At 44.9% G+C, this 23,521-nt stretch overlaps 1 protein-coding gene across 12 annotated transcripts in view; it reads left to right on the plus strand.

The window, feature by feature from the left end:
- plekha6 (pleckstrin homology domain containing, family A member 6) overlaps positions 1-23,521 on the plus strand; it is a 293,601-nt gene that overhangs the window by 185,474 nt on the left and 84,606 nt on the right. The window contains exon 1 of one of the 12 annotated variants that reach the window (XM_069942036.1): positions 9,770-9,975. The exons of the other annotated variants lie outside the window; for them this stretch is intronic. The gene's annotated coding sequence lies outside the window, so the exon portion shown is untranslated. Of the gene's footprint in view, positions 1-9,769; positions 9,976-23,521 lie in introns of those variants that run through there. 12 annotated transcript variants of the gene reach the window in all.

The raw sequence follows: 23,521 nt of genomic DNA on the forward strand, positions 1-23,521 counted from the left end.
AAGAGTGTGGGTTTGTGTAGAGGAGTGTGGGTGTGTGTAGAGGAGTGTGGGTGTGTGTATTGTGAATTGTGTGTGTATATGTAGAGGAGTGGGGGTGTGTGTGTATTGTGAATTGTATGTGTTTATATGTAGAGGAGTGTGGGTGTGCGCAGAAGAGTGTGGGTGTGTGTAGCGGAGTGTGGGTGTGTGTATTGTGAATTGTGTGTGTGTAGAGGAGTGCGGGTGTGTGTGTATTGTGAATTGTGTGTGTGTATATGTAGAAGAGTGTGTGTGTGTAGAGAAGTTTGGGTGTGTGTAGAGGAGTGTGGGTGTTGTGAAATGTGTGTGTGTAGAGGAGTGTGGGTGTGTGTATTGTGAATTGTGTGTATGTATATGTAGAAGAGTGTGTGTGTGTAGAGAAAGTGTGGTTGTGTGTAGAGGAGTGTGGGTGTGTGTAGAGGAGTGTGGATGTGTGTAGAGGACTGTGGATGTGTGTAGAGGAGTGTGGGTGTGTGTAGAGGAGTGTGGGTTTGTGTGTATTTTGAATTGTGTGTGTGTATATGTAGAGGAGTGTGGGTGTGCGTAGAGGAGTGTGGGTGTGTGTAGAGGAGTGTTGGTGTGTGTAGAGAAGTGTGGGTGTGTGTAGAGGAGTGTGGATGTGTGTGTTGTGAAATGTGTGTGTAGAGGAGTGTGGGTGTGTGTGTATTGTGAATTGTGTGCGTGTATATGTAGAAGAGAATGTGTGTGTATATGTAGAGGAGTGTGGGTGTGTGTAGAGGAGTATGGGTCTGTGTATTGTGAATTGTGTGTGCGTATATGTAGAGGAGTGTGGGTGTGCGTAGAGGAGTGTGGGTGTGCGTAGAGGAGTGTGGGTGTGTGTAGAGGAATGTGGGACTGTGTATTGTGAATTGTATGTGTGTATATGTAGAGGAGTGTGGGTGTGCGTAGAGGAGTGTGGGTGTGTGTAGAGGAGTGTGCGTGTGTGTATTGTGAATTGTGTGTGTATATGTAGAAGAGTGTGGGTTTGTGTAGAGAAGTATGGGTGTGCGTAGAGGAGTGTGGGTGTGCGTAGAGGAGTGTGGGTGTGTGTAGAGGAATGTGGGACTGTGTATTGTGAATTGTATGTGTGTATATGTAGAGGAGTGTGGGTGTGCGTAGAGGAGTGTGGGTGTGTGTAGAGGAGTGTGGGTGTGTGTATTGTGAATTGTGTGTGTATATGTAGAGGAGTGGGGGTGTGTGTGTGTATTGTGAATTGTATGTGTGTATATGTAGAGGAGTGTGGGTGTGCGTAGAAGAGTGTGGGTGTGTGTAGCGGAGTGTGGGTGTGTGTATTGTGAATTGTGTGTGTGTAGAGGAGTGCGGGTGTGTGTGTATTGTGAATTGTGTGTGTGTATATGTAGAAGAGTGAGTGTGTGTAGAGAAGTCTGGGTGTGTGTAGAGGAGTGTGGGTGTGTGTGTGTTGTGAAATGTGTGTGTGTAGAGGAGTGTGGGTGTGTGTGTATTGTGAATTGTGTGTGTGTATATGTAGAAGAGTGTGTGTGTGTAGAGAAGTGTGGTTGTGTATAGAGGAGTGTGGGTGTGTGTAGAGGAGTGTGGATGTGTGTAGAGGACTGTGGATGTGTGTAGAGGAGTGTGGGTGTGTGTAGAGGAGTGTGGGTTTGTGTGTATTGTGAATTGTGTGTGTGTATATGTAGAGGAGTGTGGGTGTGCGTAGAGGAGTGTGGGTGTGTGTAGAGGAGGGTGGGTGTGTGTATTGTGAATTGTGTGTGTGTATATGTAGAAGCGTGTGTGTAGAGAAGTGTGGGTGTGTGCAGAGGAGTGTGGATGTGTGTGTTGTGAAATGTGTGTGTGTAGAGGAGTGTGGGTGTGTGTGTATTGTGAATTGTGTGCGTGTATATGTAGAAGAGAATGTGTGTGTATATGTAGAGGAGTGTGGGTGTGTGTAGAGGAGTGTGGGTCTGTGTATTGTGAATTGTGTGTGTGTATATGTAGAGGAGTGTGGTTGTGCGTAGAGGAGTGTGGGTGTGCGTAGAGGAGTGTGGGTGTGTGTAGAGGAATGTGGGTCTGTGTATTGTGAATTGTGTGTGTGTATATGTAGAGGAGTGTGGGTGTGCATAGAGGAGTGTGGGTGTGTGTAGAGGAGTGTGGGTGTGTGTATTGTGAATTGTGTGTGTGTATATGTAGAAGAGTGTGGGTTTGTGTAGAGGAGTGTGGGTGTGTGTAGAGGAGTGTGGGTGTGTGTATTGTGAATTGTGTGTGTATATGTAGAGGAGTGGGGGTGTGTGTGTATTGTGAATTGTATGTGTGTATATGTCGAGGAGTGTGGGTTTGTGTGTATTGTGAATTGTGTGTGTGTATATGTAGAGGAGTGTGGGTGTGCATAGAGGAGTGTGGGTGTGTGTAGAGGAATGTGGGACTGTGTATTGTGAATTGTATGTGTGTATATGTAGAGGAGTGTGGGTGTGCGTAGAGGAGTGTGGGTGTGTGTAGAGGAGTGTGGGTGTGTGTATTGTGAATTGTGTGTCTATATGTAGAGGAGTGGGGGTGTGTGTGTGTATTGTGAATTGTATGTGTGTATATGTAGAGGAGTGTGGGTGTGCGTAGAAGAGTGTGGGTGTGTGTAGCGGAGTGTGGGTGTGTGTATTGTGAATTGTGTGTGTGTAGAGGAGTGCGGGTGTGTGTGTATTGTGAATTGTGTGTGTGTATATGTAGAAGAGTGAGTGTGTGTAGAGAAGTCTGGGTGTGTGTAGAGGAGTGTGGGTGTGTGTGTGTTGTGAAATGTGTGTGTGTAGAGGAGTGTGGGTGTGTGTGTATTGTGAATTGTGTGTGTGTATATGTAGAAGAGTGTGTGTGTGTAGAGAAGTGTGGTTGTGTATAGAGGAGTGTGGGTGTGTGTAGAGGAGTGTGGATGTGTGTAGAGGACTGTGGATGTGTGTAGAGGAGTGTGGGTGTGTGTAGAGGAGTGTGGGTTTGTGTGTATTGTGAATTGTGTGTGTGTATATGTAGAGGAGTGTGGGTGTGCGTAGAGGAGTGTGGGTGTGTGTAGAGGAGTGTGGGTGTGTGTATTGTGAATTGTGTGTGTGTATATGTAGAAGCGTGTGTGTAGAGAAGTGTGGGTGTGTGCAGAGGAGTGTGGATGTGTGTGTTGTGAAATGTGTGTGTGTAGAGGAGTGTGGGTGTGTGTGTATTGTGAATTGTGTGCGTGTATATGTAGAAGAGAATGTGTGTGTATATGTAGAGGAGTGTGGGTGTGTGTAGAGGAGTGTGGGTCTGTGTATTGTGAATTGTGTGTGTGTATATGTAGAGGAGTGTGGTTGTGCGTAGAGGAGTGTGGGTGTGCGTAGAGGAGTGTGGGTGTGTGTAGAGGAATGTGGGTCTGTGTATTGTGAATTGTGTGTGTGTATATGTAGAGGAGTGTGGGTGTGCATAGAGGAGTGTGGGTGTGTGTAGAGGAGTGTGGGTGTGTGTATTGTGAATTGTGTGTGTGTATATGTAGAAGAGTGTGGGTTTGTGTAGAGGAGTGTGGGTGTGTGTAGAGGAGTGTGGGTGTGTGTATTGTGAATTGTGTGTGTATATGTAGAGGAGTGGGGGTGTGTGTGTATTGTGAATTGTATGTGTGTATATGTCGAGGAGTGTGGGTTTGTGTGTATTGTGAATTGTGTGTGTGTATATGTAGAGGAGTGTGGGTGTGCGTAGAGGAGTGTGGTTGTGTGTGTATTGTGAATTGTGTGTGTGTATATGTAGAAGAGTGTGTGTGTGTAGAGAAGTCTGGGTGTGTGTAGAGGAGTGTGGGTGTGTGTGTATTGTGAATTGTGTGTGTGTATATGTAGAAGAGTGTGTGTGTGTAGAGAAGTCTGTGTGTGTGTAGAGGAGTGTGGGTGTGTGTGTGTTGTGAAATGTGTGTGTGTAGAGGAGTGTGGGTGTGTGTGTATTGTGAATTGTGTGTGTGTATATGTAGAAGAGTGTGTGTGTGTAGAGAAGTGTGGTTGTGTGTAGAGGAGTGTGGATGTGTGTAGAGGACTGTGGATGTGTGTAGAGGAGTGTGGGTGTGTGTAGAGGAGTGTGGGTTTGTGTGTATTGTGAATTGTGTGTGTGTATATGTAGAGGAGTGTGGGTGTGCGTAGAGGAGTGTGGGTGTGTGTAGAGGAGTGTGGGTGTGTGTATTGTGAATTGTGTGTGTGTATATGTAGAAGCGTGTGTGTAGAGAAGTGTGGGTGTGTGTAGAGGATTGTGGATGTGTGTGTTGTGAAATGTGAGTGTGTAGAGGAGTGTGGGTGTGTGTGTATTGTGAATTGTGTGCGTGTATATGTAGAAGAGAATGTGTGTGTATATGTAGAGGAGTGTGGGTGTGTGTAGAGGAGTGTGGGTCTGTGTATTGTGAATGTGTGTGTGTATATGTAGAGGAGTGTGGGTGTGCGTTGAGGAGTGTGGGTGTGTGTAGAGGAGTGTGGGTGTGTGTATTGTGAATTTTGTGTGTGTATATGTAGAAGAGTGTGGGTTTGTGTAGAGGAGTGTGGGTGTGTGTAGAGGAGTGTGGGTGTGTGTAGAGGAGTGTAGGTGTGTGTGTATTGTGAAATGTGTGTAGTATATATAGTAGAGTTTGGGTGTATTGTGAATTGTGTGTGTATATGTAGAGAAGTGTGGGTGTGTGTAGAGGAGTGTGGGTGTGTGTAGAGGAGTATGGATGTGTGTAGAGGAGTGTGGGTGAGTGTATAGGAGTGTGGGTGTGTGTGTATTGTGAATTGTGAGTGTGTATATGTAGAGGAGTGGGTGTGTGTAGAGGAGTGTGGGTGTGTGTAGAGGAGTGTGGGTGTGTGTAGAGGAGTGTGGGTGTGTGTGTATTATGAATTGTGTGTGGTATATGTAGAAGAGTGTGGGTGTGTGGGTGTGTGTGTATTGTGAATTGTGTGTGTGTATATGTAGAGGAGTGTGTGTGTGTGTGTATTGTGAATTATGTGTCTGTATATGTAGAGGAGTGTGGGTGTGTGTAGAGGAGTGTGGGTGTGTGTGTATTGTGAACTGTGTGTGTATATGTAGAGGAGTGTGGGTGTGCATAGAGGAGTGTGGGTGTGTGTAGAGGAGTGTGGGTGTGTGTAGAGGAGTGTGGATGTGTGTAGAGGAGTGTGGGTGTGTGTAGAGGAGTGTAGGTGTGTGTTGTGAATTGTGTGTGTGTATATGTAGAAGAGTGTGTGTGTAGAGAAGTCTGGGTGTGTGTAGAGGAGTGTGGGTGTGTGTGTGTTGTGAAATGTGTGTGTGTAGAGGAGTGTGGGTGTGTGTGTATTGTGAATTGTGTGTGTGTATATGTAGAAGAGTGTGTGTGTGTAGAGAAGTGTGGTTGTGTGTAGAGGAGTATGGGTGTGTGTAGAGGAGTGTGGATGTGTGTAGAGGATTGTGGATGTGTGTTGAGGAGTGTGGGTGTGTGTAGAGGAGTGTGGGTTTGTGTGTATTGTGAATTGTGTGTGTGTATATGTAGAGGAGTGTGGGTGTGCGTAGAGGAGTGTGGGTGTGTGTAGAGGAGTGTGGGTGTGTGTATTGTGAATTGTGTGTGTGTATATGTAGAAGCGTGTGTGTAGAGAAGTGTGGGTGTGTGTAGAGGAGTGTGGATGTGTGTGTTGTGAAATGTGTGTGTGTAGAGGAGTGTGGGTGTGTGTGTATTGTGAATTGTGTGCGTGTATATGTAGAAGAGAATGTGTGTGTATATGTAGAGGAGTGTGGGTGTGTGTAGAGGAGTGTGGGTCTGTGTATTGTGAATTGTGTGTGCGTATATGTAGAGGAGTGTGGGTGTGCGTAGACGAGTGTGGTTGTGCGTAGAGGAGTGTGGGTGTGTGTAGAGGAATGTGGGACTGTGTATTGTGAATTGTATGTGTGTATATGTAGAGGAGTGTGGGTATGTGTAGAGGAGTGTGGGTGTGTGTAGAGGAGTGTGGGTGTGTGTATTGTGAATTGTGTGTGTGTATATGTAGAAGAGTGTGGGTTTGTGTAGAGGAGTGTGGGTGTGTGTAGAGGAGTGTGGGTGTGTGTATTGTGAATTGTGTGTGTATATGTAGAGGAGTGGGGGTGTGTGTGTATTGTGAATTGTATGTGTGTATATGTAGAGGAGTGTGGGTGTGCGTAGAAGAGTGTGGGTGTGTGTAGCGGAGTGTGGGTGTGTGTATTGTGAATTGTGTGTGTGTAGAGGAGTGCGGGTGTGTGTGTATTGTGAATTGTGTGTGTGTATATGTAGAAGAGTGTGTGTGTGTAGAGAAGTCTGGGTGTGTGTAGAGGAGTGTGGGTGTTGTGAAATGTGTGTGTGTAGAGGAGTGTGGGTGTGTGTATTGTGAATTGTGTGTATGTATATGTAGAAGAGTGTGTGTGTGTAGAGAAGTGTGGTTGTGTGTAGAGGAGTGTGGGTGTGTGTAGAGGAGTGTGGATGTGTGTGTTGTGAAATGTGTGTGTAGAGGAGTGTGGGTGTGTGTGTATTGTGAATTGTGTGCGTGTATATGTAGAAGAGAATGTGTGTGTATATGTAGAGGAGTGTGGGTGTGTGTAGAGGAGTATGGTTCTGTGTATTGTGAATTGTGTGTGCGTATATGTAGAGGAGTGTGGGTGTGCGTAGAGGAGTGTGGGTGTGCGTAGAGGAGTGTGGGTGTGTGTAGAGGAATGTGGGACTGTGTATTGTGAATTGTATGTGTGTATATGTAGAGGAGTGTGGGTGTGCGTAGAGGAGTGTGGGTGTGTGTAGAGGAGTGTGGGTGTGTGTATTGTGAATTGTGTGTGTGTATATGTAGAAGAGTGTGGGTTTGTGTAGAGGAGTGTGGGTGTGCGTAGAGGAGTGTGGGTGTGTGTAGAGGAATGTGGGACTGTGTATTGTGAATTGTATGTGTGTATATGTAGAGGAGTGTGGGTGTGCGTAGAGGAGTGTGGGTGTGTGTAGAGGAGTGTGGGTGTGTGTATTGTGAATTGTGTGTGTATATGTAGAGGAGTGGGGGTGTGTGTGTGTATTGTGAATTGTATGTGTGTATATGTAGAGGAGTGTGGGTGTGCGTAGAAGAGTGTGGGTGTGTGTAGCGGAGTGTGTGTGTGTGTATTGTGAATTGTGTGTGTGTAGAGGAGTGCGGGTGTGTGTGTATTGTGAATTGTGTGTGTGTATATGTAGAAGAGTGAGTGTGTGTAGAGAAGTCTGGGTGTGTGTAGAGGAGTGTGGGTGTGTGTGTGTTGTGAAATGTGTGTGTGTAGAGGAGTGTGGGTGTGTGTGTATTGTGAATTGTGTGTGTGTATATGTAGAAGAGTGTGTGTGTGTAGAGAAGTGTGGTTGTGTATAGAGGAGTGTGGGTGTGTGTAGAGGAGTGTGGATGTGTGTAGAGGACTGTGGATGTGTGTAGAGGAGTGTGGGTGTGTGTAGAGGAGTGTGGGTTTGTGTGTATTGTGAATTGTGTGTGTGTATATGTAGAGGAGTGTGGGTGTGCGTAGAGGAGTGTGGGTGTGTGTAGAGGAGTGTGGGTGTGTGTATTGTGAATTGTGTGTGTGTATATGTAGAAGCGTGTGTGTAGAGAAGTGTGGGTGTGTGCAGAGGAGTGTGGATGTGTGTGTTGTGAAATGTGTGTGTGTAGAGGAGTGTGGGTGTGTGTGTATTGTGAATTGTGTGCGTGTATATGTAGAAGAGAATGTGTGTGTTTATGTAGAGGAGTGTGGGTGTGTGTAGAGGAGTGTGGGTCTGTGTATTGTGAATTGTGTGTGTGTATATGTAGAGGAGTGTGGGTGTGCGTAGAGGAGTGTGGGTGTGCGTAGAGGAGTGTGGGTGTGTGTAGAGGAATGTGGGTCTGTGTATTGTGAATTGTGTGTGTGTATATGTAGAGGAGTGTGGGTGTGCGTAGAGGAGTGTGGGTGTGTGTAGAGGAGTGTGGGTGTGTGTATTGTGAATTGTGTGTGTGTATATGTAGAAGAGTGTGGGTTTGTGTAGAGGAGTGTGGGTGTGTGTAGAGGAGTGTGGGTGTGTGTATTGTGAATTGTGTGTGTATATGTAGAGGAGTGGGGGTGTGTGTGTATTGTGAATTGTATGTGTGTATATGTCGAGGAGTGTGGGTTTGTGTGTATTGTGAATTGTGTGTGTGTATATGTAGAGGAGTGTGGGTGTGCGTAGAGGAGTGTGGTTGTGTGTGTATTGTGAATTGTGTGTGTGTATATGTAGAAGAGTGTGTGTGTAGAGAAGTCTGGGTGTGTGTAGAGGAGTGTGGGTGTGTGTGTATTGTGAATTGTGTGTGTGTATATGTAGAAGAGTGTGTGTGTGTAGAGAAGTCTGGGTGTGTGTAGAGGAGTGTGGGTGTGTGTGTGTTGTGAAATGTGTGTGTGTAGAGGAGTGTGGGTGTGTGTGTATTGTGAATTGTGTGTGTGTATCTGTAGAAGAGTGTGTGTGTGTAGAGAAGTGTGGTTGTGTGTAGAGGAGTGTGGATGTGTGTAGAGGACTGTGGATGTGTGTAGAGGAGTGTGGGTGTGTGTAGAGGAGTGTGGGTTTGTGTGTATTGTGAATTGTGTGTGTGTATATGTAGAGGAGTGTGGGTGTGCGTAGAGGAGTGTGGGTGTGTGTAGAGGAGTGTGGGTGTGTGTATTGTGAATTGTGTGTGTGTATATGTAGAAGCGTGTGTGTAGAGAAGTGTGGGTGTGTGTAGAGGATTGTGGATGTGTGTGTTGTGAAATGTGAGTGTGTAGAGGAGTGTGGGTGTGTGTGTATTGTGAATTGTGTGCGTGTATATGTAGAAGAGAATGTGTGTGTATATGTAGAGGAGTGTGGGTGTGTGTAGAGGAGTGTGGGTCTGTGTATTGTGAATGTGTGTGTGTATATGTAGAGGAGTGTGGGTGTGCGTTGAGGAGTGTGGGTGTGTGTAGAGGAGTGTGGGTGTGTGTATTGTGAATTGTGTGTGTGTATATGTAGAAGAGTGTGGGTTTGTGTAGAGGAGTGTGGGTGTGTGTAGAGAAGTGTGGGTGTGTGTATTGTGAATTGTGTGTGTATATGTAGAGGAGTGGGGGTGTGTGTGTATTGTGAATTGTGTGTGTGTATATGTAGAGGAGTGTGGGTGTGCGTAGAGGAGTGTGGGTGTGTGTAGCGGAGTGTGGGTGTGTGTATTGTGAATTGTGTGTGTGTAGAGGAGTGTGGGTGTGTGTATTGTGAATTGTGTGTGTGTATATGTAGAAGAGTGTGTGTGTGTAGAGAAGTGTGGGTGTATGGTAGAGGAGTGTGGGTGTGTGTAGAGGAGAGTGGGTGTGTGTGTATTGTGAATTGTGTATGTGTACATGTAGAAGAGTGTGGGTGTATGTAGAGGTGTGTCGGTGTGTGTAGAGGAGTGTGGGTGTGTGTAGAGGAGATTGGGTGTGTCTAGAGGAGTGTGGGTGTGTATAGAGGAGTGTAGGTGTATGTAGAGGAGTGTGGGTGTATGTAGAGGAGTGTGGGTGTGTGTAGAGGAGTGTGGGTGTGTGTAGAGGAGAGTGGGTGTGTCTAGAGGAGTGTGGGTGTGTGTAGAGGAGTGTGGGTGTATGTAGAGGAGTGTGGGTGTGTGTAGAGGAGTGTGGGTGTGTGTAGAGGAGTGTGGGTGTGTGTAGAGGAATGTGGGTGTGTTTAGAGGAGTGTGGGTGTGTGTAGAGGAGTGTGGATGTGTTGGTGTGTTTGTGTTGATTGAAACCATGATGTCATATCGTCTGGCTTTTTTTTATTTCAAATATTTATTAATCAAACATGTAAACTTTGCTCTCTTGGTTATAATTAACTTTGTTTCTGGTTGATGAAGGCAAGTTAATGTAACAGGAACTTGGCTGCTCAGTTCCAGTATATTAGTGAGCCTGTGTAGAGCTCTCTAAAGCAAAAAACACCATTTCTGTCTTGGGTTTTCTGTTGTAGCCAAGCCCTGTGCATGTTGTGGCACAGTGTGCACCTAGGTTCAAACCCGACCTCATTGCTGTCTGTGTGGAGTGCACACCTTCTTACCATGGCTGCTGCCTGCTCTGGTCTCCACCTCCATCTCCAAGGTGAGCAGATCGATTGGTCGATTGCTGACAGTGTGTGAGTGAGTGGTAGAATCTGGAAGAAGTTGGGATAATGGATTAAAGAGGAATTTAGTGGGGATTGTACTGGTCTGTGAGCCAGCATAGAATTGATGGGCCAAAATGGCTTTCTATATTAGAATGAAATATGGAGACTTGGGATGAGCTTTGTTTGTGAAACTGCTTTTCCCACATAGATTTCTTCCTCTTGGGATCTTTGTCCTTTATCTGTATCCAGGGAGAATATTCTGTTAACCTGTCTATATCAGTTGCATTGTGTGTGATCATGTCTTAGCTCCCACTCAAATAGCTACTGGTGCAGGGTTTGTGTTCACACGCTGTATGTGTGAGCACTGTGGACATGTGTTCATGTGCCCCACATTGGCAAGTACAACTAACTGAAAACCCAGACTGTTGAGTGGATAGCTCCGTTAGAATTTGGAGAAAACGTGGCCCAGCCAGCTCCTTGCCAGGTCTACCATTCATTAACATCATGTTTGAATCGATCTTTCACCTCGACACATGTTTTCCTGCCTAATCTCCATGACCATCAATTCTCCTTGGTCCAAAACCTGATCTCGGCCTTTGAGACAGATAATCTGGCTAAAGTGCTTCAGGAAGCAACAAGCAACTTGAAGCTCGGCATGTAATTTCCCAAAATACCATCAATCACTTTGCTATCCATGTCCAACTAATTGCAGCATCGCCTCTTCGACTCCTGAGTTTGTTTCCAACCGTTGAACTGTATCAAGTGCCACTGTTGGGAAAAAAAATTGAGGCTTGACCAGCTTGCAAGTTATCACCTACAAAATTGAATTCTGTTGTATGACAGCATCCTGCTTATGGTTTAAATGCAAATGTTTTTATATTCTAATAAGAGAATAATTAATAATAACCTGACTAGTGTCGGTCTATGTGAGTCTGTACACATGTGTGGATCTGCCTTCACATATGTGTGTATGTGTATATCCGTCTGTGCATGCACATGTGTGTATTTGTGCCTCAGTACCTCTTACCAGATGGCAGAAGGGAGAATAGTTTACATGAAGGTGTGTGGAGTCCTTCACAATGTTTATTGCCTTTCACCTGCATCAAGTGTTGTAGATGTCCTTCATGGTAGGATGAGAGCTCTCAATGATCTTTTCCGCTGATTTCACTATCCTCTGCAGGGTCACTTTTACAAAGCCAACAACTGGAGTTCGAATCTGATGCTGTTTGTAAGGAGTTTCTACATTCTCCCGAGTTTGCTTGGGCTTCCTCCGGGTGCTCTAGTTTTCTCCCATTCTTGAAAATGTACCATGGGTTGCAGGTCAATTGGGCGCACAGGCTTGTGGGTTGAAAGGGCTCATTACCATGCTGTATGTCTAGATTTAAAAGTCAGAAGATTCAAGGTCACAGGCCAAGGAGCCATCGCTACACCTGTTGGGCCAGGAATCGGCCCCTGCACCACTGTCACTGTACCTTCCACATCCCTCTGACTGTGTCTCTGACTAAACTTATGCAGATTTATATGTTGTACCAACATGTTTTCTGCAAGTAGCTGGCATTCATTTTGAGTTCCAACATACCACAACAAGATTTGCATGTAATATCATCTGTAACAGCGAAAGCAACTCCAGCAGGCCAGAATGCTGGTCATCAACGTGAACTTTAAAACAAAAACAGAAAACACTGGAAATGCTCAACTGGTCAGACCATGTGGTGGCCAAGAGAAGAGAAGTAAAAACACAATGCTGGAGAACACACAGCTAGTCTAACAGTGAATGTAGCAAAGATAAAGATGCATAACCAACTTTTCAGGCTTGAGCCTTTCATCAAGGTATGGAAAAATGTTGGCAGGCTCCCAAACAAAGTGGCAGAGGAGTAGAAGCGGAATTATCCTTTCAGGCCAAAGACCTCAAACCAAAGTTCTTCAACCCGAAGTATTAACTCCGTTTCTCTTCCTACTAATGAGGCCTAACCTACTGAGCATCCCCAGCAATTTTCTGTTTGTACTTTGTATCTCCCACATCTGCAATTTCTTCTGTTGACATTAAAGTACCTCTGATGGACATTTCGGCCCTAAGCAGGAAAGTCTGCAGACGCTGGATTGAGTGCGATCCACAAAATTGCTGGAGAAACCCATTAGGTCGCAGTATTTGTGTGAACAAATGTGGAGAAGCTCTCTCCACCTACACAGGTACTTTTGTCAACTTCTGTCCTGGCTTTTGCATGACTTGGGCTGAACATTATCCACACACCCAACATGTGCCTTGATTGAAACTGTTAGAAGGCTAACAGGGGTCACTGCACAGTTCACGTGCTACAAAGGAAATTGTTTTGCCTTTAAATATAGCTAAAAATTCAATGAACTGCATTGTTAATCAGGTGTCTGCCTAAATCTTGCTGGGTAAACACAAAAATCTGCAATAGAATATTACAGCACAGAAAACAGGCCATTCAGACCTTCTAGTCTGTACTGAACTATGCTTAGTCCCACTGAACTGCTCCCAGTCCATCACCCTCCATACCTCTCCAAACCATGTGCCTGTTCAAATTTTTCTTGAATGTTGAAATAGAGCCTGCATTCAGCATTTTAGCTGTCAGCTCATTCCACACTCCCACCGCTATGTGTGTGAAGACGTTCCCCCCTTGTGCTCCCCCTAAACTTTTCCCCTTTCATCCTTTGGTTTGTATCTCACCTACCCTCAGTGGAAAAAACCTACTTGCATTTACTCTATCTATACACAATCTCCCCTCATTCTTCTATGCTCCAAGAAATAAAGTCCTAACCTGTTTAAGCTTTCCAGTTACATTGATCCTGAAATTTTGGCAAGACTAGAAAATCTTCTCTGCACTCTTTCTATCTTGTTGATATTATTCCTGTCATTAAGTGACCAAAACTGCACACAATATTCCAAATTTGGCCTCGCCATCTTCTACAACTTTACCATAACATTCCAACTCCTCTGTTGAATACTTTAATTTATGAAGGCCAATATGGCAAAAGATCTCTTTACAACACTTTCTACCTGTCACACTACTTTCAGCAAATTATGCTGGGGTCTAGCGCAGTAAAAATGCTGGGGTCTAACTCAGTGCACCAAATAAGTGCAGGAAAAATACAGTGGGTCACGTACATTTACAGAAAATAAACGGCAGTTGATGTTTTGGACCTGAGCCCTTCCTCTAGAGTGTTGAAAATCAGGCAGAGACCTGAATAATAAAAAGGTGGGGTGAAGGGAAAGGGGGTGGCTAACAAGAGGTAGATGGATACAGGTGGGAGGGGAGAAGAAATTCTGCCCCCCCCCCCCCACTGTCTTTAGTATGAGTGGACCTGGCTGGATAGCGCACAAAGCCAAGCATTTTTTTTGCTGTATCTTAGTGCATGTGTCATTAAACAATTAATTCAATTCAGAACGTTTTAAAAAATCATTGCCTGTGAATTCCCCAAACCCTATATTTAAAGCCTTTATTTTGCTGCTGTGCTGAAGATGTGGGATTTAAAGGGTAAACAATTTCACCGAGTAATTCATTAGTGCCAATTGAAGGAGACAGCAGCCGTTGACAGCTTTGCGATCACAGTCGAGGATTAAGCAGGACTCACCACAGACCTGTAGGCAGCTAGTTATTATAAAATAGCTTTATCGGCAAGACTTGGCGCTTCATTACTGAGGCAGGTTGCTGGGCACTAAGTCATCAGTACCTGACTGATTCCTGTGTCCTTCAGAAGCTCCCCTGAGACAGGTGGTGGAGGGTTGGGTGGGGTGGGGGGGGGGGGGCAGAGGGGAGAGGGTTGGGGAGGTCTGAGTCAAGAAAACTACGTGAGGAATTCTCTCTCCTGCACTTCACCTTGCTGCCTGCCAAGGTGTAAGCTCTGTCTGGCTGTTAAGACCAAAGTCTCGGAATGAAGCCGCTCCACTTCCCACCTCCAGCAGCGGAATTCTGACGAGGAACCTGAGGATGTGTTGGAAATGATCCCCAGATCCAGAGCCGGTGGGACGATGGACCTTACAAACATCCTGGGGTGTTAAATTTACATGAGCTGGCCGTGATTTAAAACAAAATGCTAAAGTTCAGGGCAGATAGGAAGACGAGGTAGGTCTCTATAATAAGGACAATGTAACCGTTGTGCAGCCTGATTAACTAGATTGCACTCTTGTCAAGATAATGGTGCATTGCAGTGTTGTAAGGAGCAAGCAAACAAACCACCTTGAGATTTTACATCAAAGGCATGTTCGAATTGTCCTTCTGGGTATTTAAGGCGGGAAGGGGGCAAAGATCTGTGTTTTGGGAGGAGAAGCATGTTTTTGGGTTGGTCTTTTAAAAGTCCCTGGCTTCCATATGTGCGAGCAAATTCTGCGTGGTTGTGTTGACATGTTTGATCTCTGCGGGAAGATTCCATTTATGTGAATGCTTTAAAAACACACATTCTTACTAACACCCCCATTCACACTCTCTCTCTCTCTCTCTCTCTCTCTCTCTCTCTCTCTCTCTTTATCTCTTCTTTTCTGTGCCAGTCTCTCTCTCTCTCTCATACTCTCTCTCTCTTCCTCTTTCTCTGCTATTTCTCTCCCTATCTCTGTGTCCCTCGTGCTTTCCTTCTCTCTGTCACTGTCTTTCACACGCTCGACCACCACCGACTGCATCTCTCGCTGCCTCCCGCTCCATTCCTCCCTCTCCTTCCCTGTCATGCAGTTATTTGTCACCAAATGAAATCCCACCTTTTCATCACCCACCACAGCTTGTCCCAATATGCCAAAAATGCCAGATGTTCATATACATTCCTGTACAGCTGTTTCAAGGATGCACATTTCTGGTCCATCATTGAAAAATAAAACACTGCGTTACGCACTGACGACATGCAGGGATGTGGGTAAATGTGATTGAATGATTAGCCATTGGCGTCAGCATCACGATGTGTTCTTTCACTGTTCTACATCATGTCTATTGGCCAGATCTGTAGTGGCTGTTGTGTTTCCTGTGCTGAGCTGAGCTCGTCTGTGAGGTTGTACCAGACAGATTACCTTGCTCTCCAACTCACAGTCTGTTGGGCAGGCAGTGATACGGTGTACACATTTCCCGGTATTGTCCTCTCTTAAACTGATAACCTTCCTTGGATACTGATTGGAACCCTCTAATATTTTAATCAATTTGAAGGCAAGCCTAGAAATTGACCATCAGCAGCCAATTCAGACCTAAACAAGACAGTAAGTGACATGAAAACCTCTGCTTTGTGTCTGCTGTCTCCTCCCTATTCTAACCCCACTTTGGTATTGCTGCCCACACCATCCCAGTCCTAATTACAGCTATGCTGGTTAATATCAGCTGAACCTATTGTGTTCAGTGATCAGATCTGTATTTAGTAGTAAATCAAGGCTCTTGTGAGTAAAGAAGAGGTTATTCTGTCATTCATTCAGATGGTGGCTAATCAACACCTTTTGCCTAAATTATTTTTAATATTTTGGTAACAATTTAATTTAAAAATAATCTATTGACCGAGCATCATTCACTGCTTGTGGAACAGAGTTCTACCTGTAAACCCCTTTGCGTGCAGGGTAATTTCCTCCTCGTATCTCAGAGGTTTGATTTTTAACTTTTAGATTAAGGTCCTGGTTAATTTTGAAAATTTAGCTCAAACCATTTCTGCCCCCACCCTGTTCCTTGGTCTCAATCTCTCCCTCCCATCTCTCAATCTCTCCATCCCTTCTTCCGCCTCTCGATCTCCCTCTCCCTCCTTGCCTTTCTCATACATATGTAAAGAATACATATATTCTATACAAGGAGCTCTATACAAGGATACAAGGATATCAGTCACATTGTGTTTTAAAACTTGATCCTTGGTGAGAATTCAGATCCAAATCATATAAGATATTGTAGTGTTGTATCTTGTCTAAGCTTTCTTTTAACTGCAATGAAGTTTACATTTTGATGCATTGTAATTTTAAACCCAGTTGGCAAACTGGAAAATTCTCTGGTTCGTTAACCAATGACACATTATTGCCTCCTGTTGTTCTGTGGGATGTTTGTCTGAATTTATCTGACCCTCACACACTGGTATTCATCTCCGATCATTTGTGTCAATTCAGACAGCATGGTTTTTCTCTGCTTTACAAGTATAACAAGCACACTGTCAATTCCCAGAAACTAGCTGACATTGCACAGCAATTCTTGGGACTTATGGCTGAGGTATTAAATAGAGGATGAAAAGCAAAAACTGCTGGTTGCTTTAAAACTGAAATAAAAAGAGAAAATGCTGGGAAGTTCTGATCAGTGATCAGAAACACTAATTCTCTGTCTCCCTCCACATATTGATGATATCGCAGATTATAGGTTAAGGAGAAGGCCCTTCGAACCTGCACCATCATTCGATACGATCCGGGCTGATCATATGACTTCGGTACCCTATTCTTATTTTCTCTCCATTACCTTTTGATCCCTCTAACTAAAAGGGCCACATCCATCTCCCTCTTGGAATTATCTAATGAACTGGCCTCAACTTTCTGTGGCATGGAGTTATGCAAGTTCACAACTCTGAGTGAAGAAGTTTCTCCTCATCCTAATTCTAAATTGTGTCCCCCACCACCCCCTCTCCCACCTGTAGACTGTAATCCCCTGTCCTTGTCTGGACTTCCCCAACATCGGGAGCATTCTTCTTGCATCTAACCTGTCGATTTTCATGTGTCAGTGAGATCTGCTCTCATTCTTTTACATTCCAATGAGTATAACCCCGGTCCATCCAGTCTTCCTTCATGTGTTAAAATCATCAGTGGTTTCATGGCGTTTTCTGCAAAACCCAGACTGTTTATTTTCTCTGGTCCACACAAGGATCCTGTGATGCCATTTTGTAAAAGAGCAGGTGAGTTATCCCTGGTGTAGTAGTTAATCTCCTTCAATATTTGTTGGAACTTTCTAAGTATAAATAGACCATCACATATCCTGTATTTCAGTAGTGCTTACTTGACGTGAAGTCTCCCACCTGCATGTTCAGTCAAACCACTGAGATGCCATGCAGAATGAGATCCTGCTACCTCAGATCATACTGGACTTGTTGGTGTGATCCATGGTTAGAGACTCATTGAAAGGGTTATCCTTTTGGCCACCTAGTGTCTTTCATTCACAGAATCATAGAATAATAACAGGCCTTTAGGCCCACTGCATCCAGGCCACCGATCAAGCACCCATTCTATCCTCATACCCATTCTATCCTCATACCAACCCCATTTTGTTCTCAACCTATTCCCATTAGCTCTCCCAGATTCTACCACCAATGACACAGGAGTCAGGTTACAGTGGGCAATTAACTTATCAACCCACGTGTTTTTGGGATGTGAGAGGAAGCCCACATCGTCCCCAAGAGAATGCGTGCAAACTCCACACAGACATCACCGGAGATTGGGATTGAACCTGGGCGTCTGAAATGTGGCAGTTTTACTAACTGGACCACTCTTTTTATAGCCAGTGGCCTCTTCATCCATGGTCCGTAGAGAGCTGAGCACTAGCTTTGAGAAGGGTGGACTCTTTTCCTCACAAAAAGTTAATGATTTTAATTAATAGTTTTCTGTAGTTTTCTCTCTATGAGTAGAGTTATGATCTAGGCTCTCTGTTTCAGAGCAGACTAAGTCATCTTTATATTTTTATTAATGCTTTGTTCTGTCATTTTTTAATATAGTGGTAGGTGACCATGATCTGATTAGAATTTAATGGCATGTCTCTGTCCAACTTTGGATTGGGACACGGAATTTGATGTTACCTGCCGATGAAGACTAAAGAATTAGAATGGGCAACACTTCCATTTAACCATAATTTGGCCAAAAAAGGCTTACACTTGAACCAAATGTGTCTTTAATCAGAACTATGAAGAAAGCAATAACTGAACCCAGAGTGGGACCCATTAAACAAGCCTTCAGAAAAATTAACTAAATTGAAACCTATTGTTTGTTGGATTTCTCTGCAACATCCTTTGAGTTCTAGCCTCTTAGGTAACCCATTTCTATTGCTTCTTGTATGGTGGCCATGTTTGCAGGAGCCTTAGACCCTGCTCACGCCTCCATGATTCAACACCTCTCTTTCCTCCCCTTAAATGCTAAAATTCTACTTATTGGTATGCAGTCACCCAGGTCGGAGACGATACTGTTGGATGGCAGTCACAGGGAGATACAGTATGGAAATAAGCCACTGAATAGAGGCCAACAACCATTCACATATTTTGATCACTAATCCCATTTTATTCTCTCTGCACTCCCATCAACAGTCCCATTGACCAAATCTGGGCATAATTTACAGTAGTCAGCTGACTGAAAAATCCACACATCTTGGAGGAAACCGGGCGACCGGTTAGAAATTTGCTTGGTCACCACAAGAATGTGCAAACTCCACAACGATAGCACCGGGGGGGGGGGGGGGGGGTGTCAGGATAGAATGAGTCTCTGAGGCTGTGAGTCAGCCGCTCTAAAAGTGTTGGCAATGTACTGCCCCACAGTGCTGTGAAACAAGGTGGGACCTTCAGTGACACGGTTAGTAGAGCAGTTAGTGCAATGCAGTTGCAGCGCCAGCGACCGGGACCAGGGTTCGAAACCCAAGCTGTCTGTAAGGAATTTGTTCATTCTATGTCTGTGTGGGTTTTCTTTAGGTACTCCAGTTTCAAAACATACCGGGGGTGGGGGGTTGTAGGTCAATTGGGTGTAAAAGGGCGACACGGGCTCATGGCCAAAAGGGCTTGTTACCGTGCTGTATGTCTCAATTTTTTTAAATTATGTTTTTTTAATTAAACACACTGACCTGAAATCATAGCTGCTCAGCAACCAATGGAACGTTTGCTGGTTGATGGTGATGGTTCTGGTAATAGTGCGTTAATGAGGGAGCTGAGCCACAGTTCTTTCAGGTGAGCATCAGCGTGTCTAACAGTGTGACACGAAGCAGGGTTTGCCTGAAGCTTCCTTCCAAAATACCATTCATTTTCTCACATGGTTAACAGGGAGGAGGGGAAGGCAGATTTGCAGGCTTGATTAAACTTGTCGGATTTAATAAGTTAAACGAGAGAAAGAAATTCCTTGAGTATAAGTGAAACGAACAGAAGTCGTATGATCTGATGATTCAAGTTTTTGCAACAAGATGTCAAATGAAATGAACTATTCCGCCATTCTAGAGGGTAGCAAATGTGGCACCTCTATTCAAGAAGAACTGGAGGAAAAAAATGCTTGGGAACCACACGCCAGTGAGCCTAACGTCTGTGGTTGATAAGGTTACTGGAGAGTATTGTGAGGGAGAAGATGAGTGCACTTCAAGAACAAGAGCATCTAAGGGATAGTCAGCATGGTTTTGTAAGTGGGAGGTCATGTCTCATAAACCTAAATGAACTTTTTTTTGAAGATGTGTCCAAAAAGATTGATGTGCGCAGAGCTGTAGGTCTTGTATATCTGGATTTCAGCAAGGCATTTGGTGCAGTTGTGCATGGGGGAGGGAGGGGGGGGGGGGGGCTGCTTTAGAAGGTTCAATCACAAAGGATCCAAGGAGAGACAGCAGAATGGATTAACATTTGGCTTCCTAAAAGAAAACAGAGGGTGATGATGGAAGATTGTGTTGTGGAAGATTGTGTTGTGGACTGGAAGCCTGTGACTAGTGGTGTGCCACAGGATTTGGTGCTGGGCCCTTAGCTTTCATCATCTATTTCAACGATTTAGATGAAAATGTGCAGGATGTGATTAGCAAGTTTACAGATGACACTGAAGTGTCTGGTATTGTGTATAGTGAAGATGGTTGCCAAAAATTGCGACAGGTTCTTGATCCGTTGGGCAGGTGGGAATAGGAGTGGTCAATGGAATTTAATGCAGATAAATTTGGGAAGACTTGCATTTGAATGGGAAGGATCTGGAGAAGCATGGTAGAGCAGAGGGATCTGGGAATACAGGTACACAGTACCTTGAAAGTGAAGTCAAAGGCTTTTGGCCCATTAATCCACCTGAGAATTTAGTTTGGAAGTCATGTTGCAATTTCCAAAGACCTTGGTGAGGCCCTTTTTGGAGTATTATGTTCATTTTTGGTCAGTGTGCTGCAGATAAGGTGGTGGATTCTAGCTACATTGGCTAGGGAAAAGAATGCAAGAGCAGGAATGTTATGATGCATCTTTATAAAACATTGGTGAAGCCTCAGCTGGAAGACTACATGCAGTTCTGGTCACCATGCTGAATGCATGGAAGAAGATCCAATGAAAATTCGCCAGGAAGTTGCTTGGGGTGGGCTATCACACCATTGAGGAACAACTGGGTAGGATGGATTTGTTTTCCTTGGAGCAGATCACCACTGATTCTTCTGAACTCCAGGAAACACCAGCCCAATCTTTCCTCATAACATCACCACTTTATCCCAGGACTCAACATAGTAAACGTTGTTTGAGCTCTTTCCAGTGATGTTGTATTCCTCCTCAAATAAAGTGACCAAAACTCTGTGGACTATTCCAGGTGCAGTCTCACCAACACCCTCTAACTTTGCATAATTTTTCTTGCCTGTTAAACTATTCCTTTCTTCATTTCAGACTGCCTTCCCATTCACCTCTTGCCTTTCAGCCCTCATTAATCCCCAGGTGCACACAGAATATTTTCCCCACTTGGTATTTGTAATGTTAGTCATACTAACTGGTTGTGACAATTCTACATAGCCACGCCTAATCTGCAGAAATGTAAGTACTGAACAATCACAGGTTAATGTATGTTGGTGCAGAAGGGCCTGCCAATTATAGGTGGGAGATGTGAATTGGGAAATAGCATTCTTCTGAGGCTATACTTCCAGCACACCTCAGTGAACAGCTCTTGCCACTCCCCTAAGTGCAAGGAGCCCCAGTGAGCTCCCAGTGGTAGAAATACAGAAATGCTGGAGGATCTCAGCTGGTCTTGCAGTACCGAGAGGTGGTCTTTAAAGATCGGCTTTTTAAAGTGACTTTTAATGGCTTGTCATTCTGGGCCTCCCTGCAAAAAACGCAATGCACCAGTCTGTATTGAGGACTGATGCTCTTCGTGTCTTTCTGCTGGTGACGTGGTCTCTGCATCTCTGTGATTTCCTGATCCTTTTTGCGTTGCTTTCCACTTTGCTCATTCTGTTCAACTCGCATCTTCCTGCTTGCTCCTGAGGAGTTTCAGTCTCTCTCGTTGCCCCTCTCCTGCTTGCTCTTGTGCAAGATGTGAACCTCTGCAGCACTTGAGCTGTCCTTGATGCGTGTTCCTTTGAGCAATGCTTGAGATGAGCAGGGGGTCTAGGGAAGGGAGTTCATTGTTACTGTCTTGCTCATCAAACTTCAGACATTGCCAGCTGTTGGTGTAAATCAGATACGCTGCAGAGGGTTGCTGCCTGTATTGGTGACTTTAGCTGAAGTCGATGAACATGGTTTAGGTCTGCCATAATGACGTGATGGCAAGGCATTCTTGGGTTCCAAGTGATGAGCTCAAGTTCAAGGCTGACACATCCCATGCAGACCTGAAGGAGTGCAGCAACATCATAGGGTGTCCTTCAGATGAGATGTGCATCCACTCTCTGTCAGTACATTAAAGAAGGGTGACCTGATTGTGCACTGAAAACTCCTACATACAGTGACGACTTGACAACAGAAATCTGTTTCCTGTGGGATATCGTTAAAGGTTAATAATTGGCCTGAGGAATTGAGAAGATGGTGGCGCTCCTCCTTATGAATGGATTCCTATCATGCAGTTGAATGTGAACAATCTCTGAAGGAAGACCTGCATTTATGTGTGGTCTTTCATATAATTGAGATCACAGTGTCAGACTCAAGACCTTTTCATCCACTGGGGTACCTTAGATATTTTGTGTATCGCGAGTGGGGAAACTCTGGCCTCCCTCTCTTCTCCATTCAACTCCAGATGGAGTTCCTCAGCAGTCACCTCTAGGCCTGAATCTGCACAGCTTGCTTGTTCTAAGACTATTGTTGGACATTTTGGAGAGCTAGAGGTAATGGATCCAAGCCCATGCAGAAATGAAGGAGTCGTAGACCCTCTGTGGTATCGTCTTGTACATGAGACATTAAGCCAAGGCTTGCTGTACAACCAGATTGATGGAAAAGAATCCATAGAAGGGAAACCAGAGGAGGTCTTCCCATTCCCTCACAAATGGTGGTCCCACAATCATCAACCATTGCTAAAACATCTCACAAGACAAGGGCAGCATGGTTACCATAGCAGTTAGCTTATCACTGTTAGAGTGCCAGCGACCCGTGTTCAAATCCCACGCTGGCTATAAAAAGTTTGTATGTTCTCTCCTGTGTCTTTTTGGGCTTCTGTTCTAGTTTCCTCCCACTGTTCAAAAAGGTACCGGGGGTTGTAGGTCAATTGGGTGTAGTTGGGCGGCACCAGCTAGTGGGCCAAAAGGGCCTGTTTGTTTCCATGCTGAAGTGCCAGTTGATGAAGTAGAGAAAGACGATGTGGTCAAACAATAATCATGGCTTTTATTTAGCAAAAACTCATGGTACAATAATGAAAGACAATAGGTGCATATACAGTTATATCCAAGGGGAGTGCCCTTAACAGTAGAGATAATGCACAGCCAATGTTAGTATAGCAAGGCTCGCCAGAGGGGAGACAGGCAGCTTGACAGACATTCATCACAATCTCCCCCCGGCAGAAGAAGGGTTAAAATCAAAAGGACAATTGCTAGGAAAGACTGAAGCAAGTGATACATGGATACCATGTTTGGCATTGAGAATATTCTAACAGCCAAAATACGCCAGTATCTAGCAAGCAATCGAAATGTTTTATGAATATGTCAGCCTATCAGGTTGTTGATGAATTCTGTTGCTTCTTGTCAAAACAGGTGGCTCCTTTGCAAACTTGGGAACTGGTACAGTTCTTGGGTCTGTAGTGTGGGAAGGACTGACTTCTGGACCTGCTCCAGAATCGCCAGCGTGAGGCAGTGGAGCCTCAGCATGGCCATCTGAAAGCTTACTAGGGGTCACAGGCTGGGGATGGGTGGGGGTGACCCCAGTCTCTCAGGCTCACTGTGAGTAGGAGTGTGAGGAAGGGACGAACCAGGTGAGGCCAGATCTCTTAGGGGTACAGTGCCAGTACTCCCGTCTGGGAATTTAACATAAGTGCAGTTGGGGTTGGTATGCAGTAGCTGAACTGATTGGACTAGGGGGTCTGTTTTACACGACCGAGCATGACTCTTCAGCAGCACGGTTCCAGGCTCAGATAAACAGGCTGGCCAGTCCATCACAGTTCCTGATTTCCTAGGAAAGGCAAACATACGTTCATGAGGTGTTTGATTTGTTGCAGTACACAATAATAACCGAATAGAATGTAGCACCTCAGGTAGCACCTCCTGCCACCGGGTAACAGGGTAACCATGTGTTTTTAAAGCAAGATTAACAGTCTTCCAGACTGTAGCATTAGCCCTTTCGACCTGCCCATTGCCCTGCGGGTTGTAGCTCGTGGTACGGCTGGTGGAAACTCTCTCGTGGATGTAGCTGTTCGTACTCCCCGAGTCTATTAGACAATCAAGAGTCTCAGCATTCACCTCCCCCTTCATAGTCAACCGTTCCAATCCGTAA

The sequence above is a fragment of the Narcine bancroftii genome, chromosome 5 (genome assembly GCF_036971445.1).
Source record: "Narcine bancroftii isolate sNarBan1 chromosome 5, sNarBan1.hap1, whole genome shotgun sequence".
NCBI classification, from domain to species: domain Eukaryota; kingdom Metazoa; phylum Chordata; class Chondrichthyes; order Torpediniformes; family Narcinidae; genus Narcine; species Narcine bancroftii.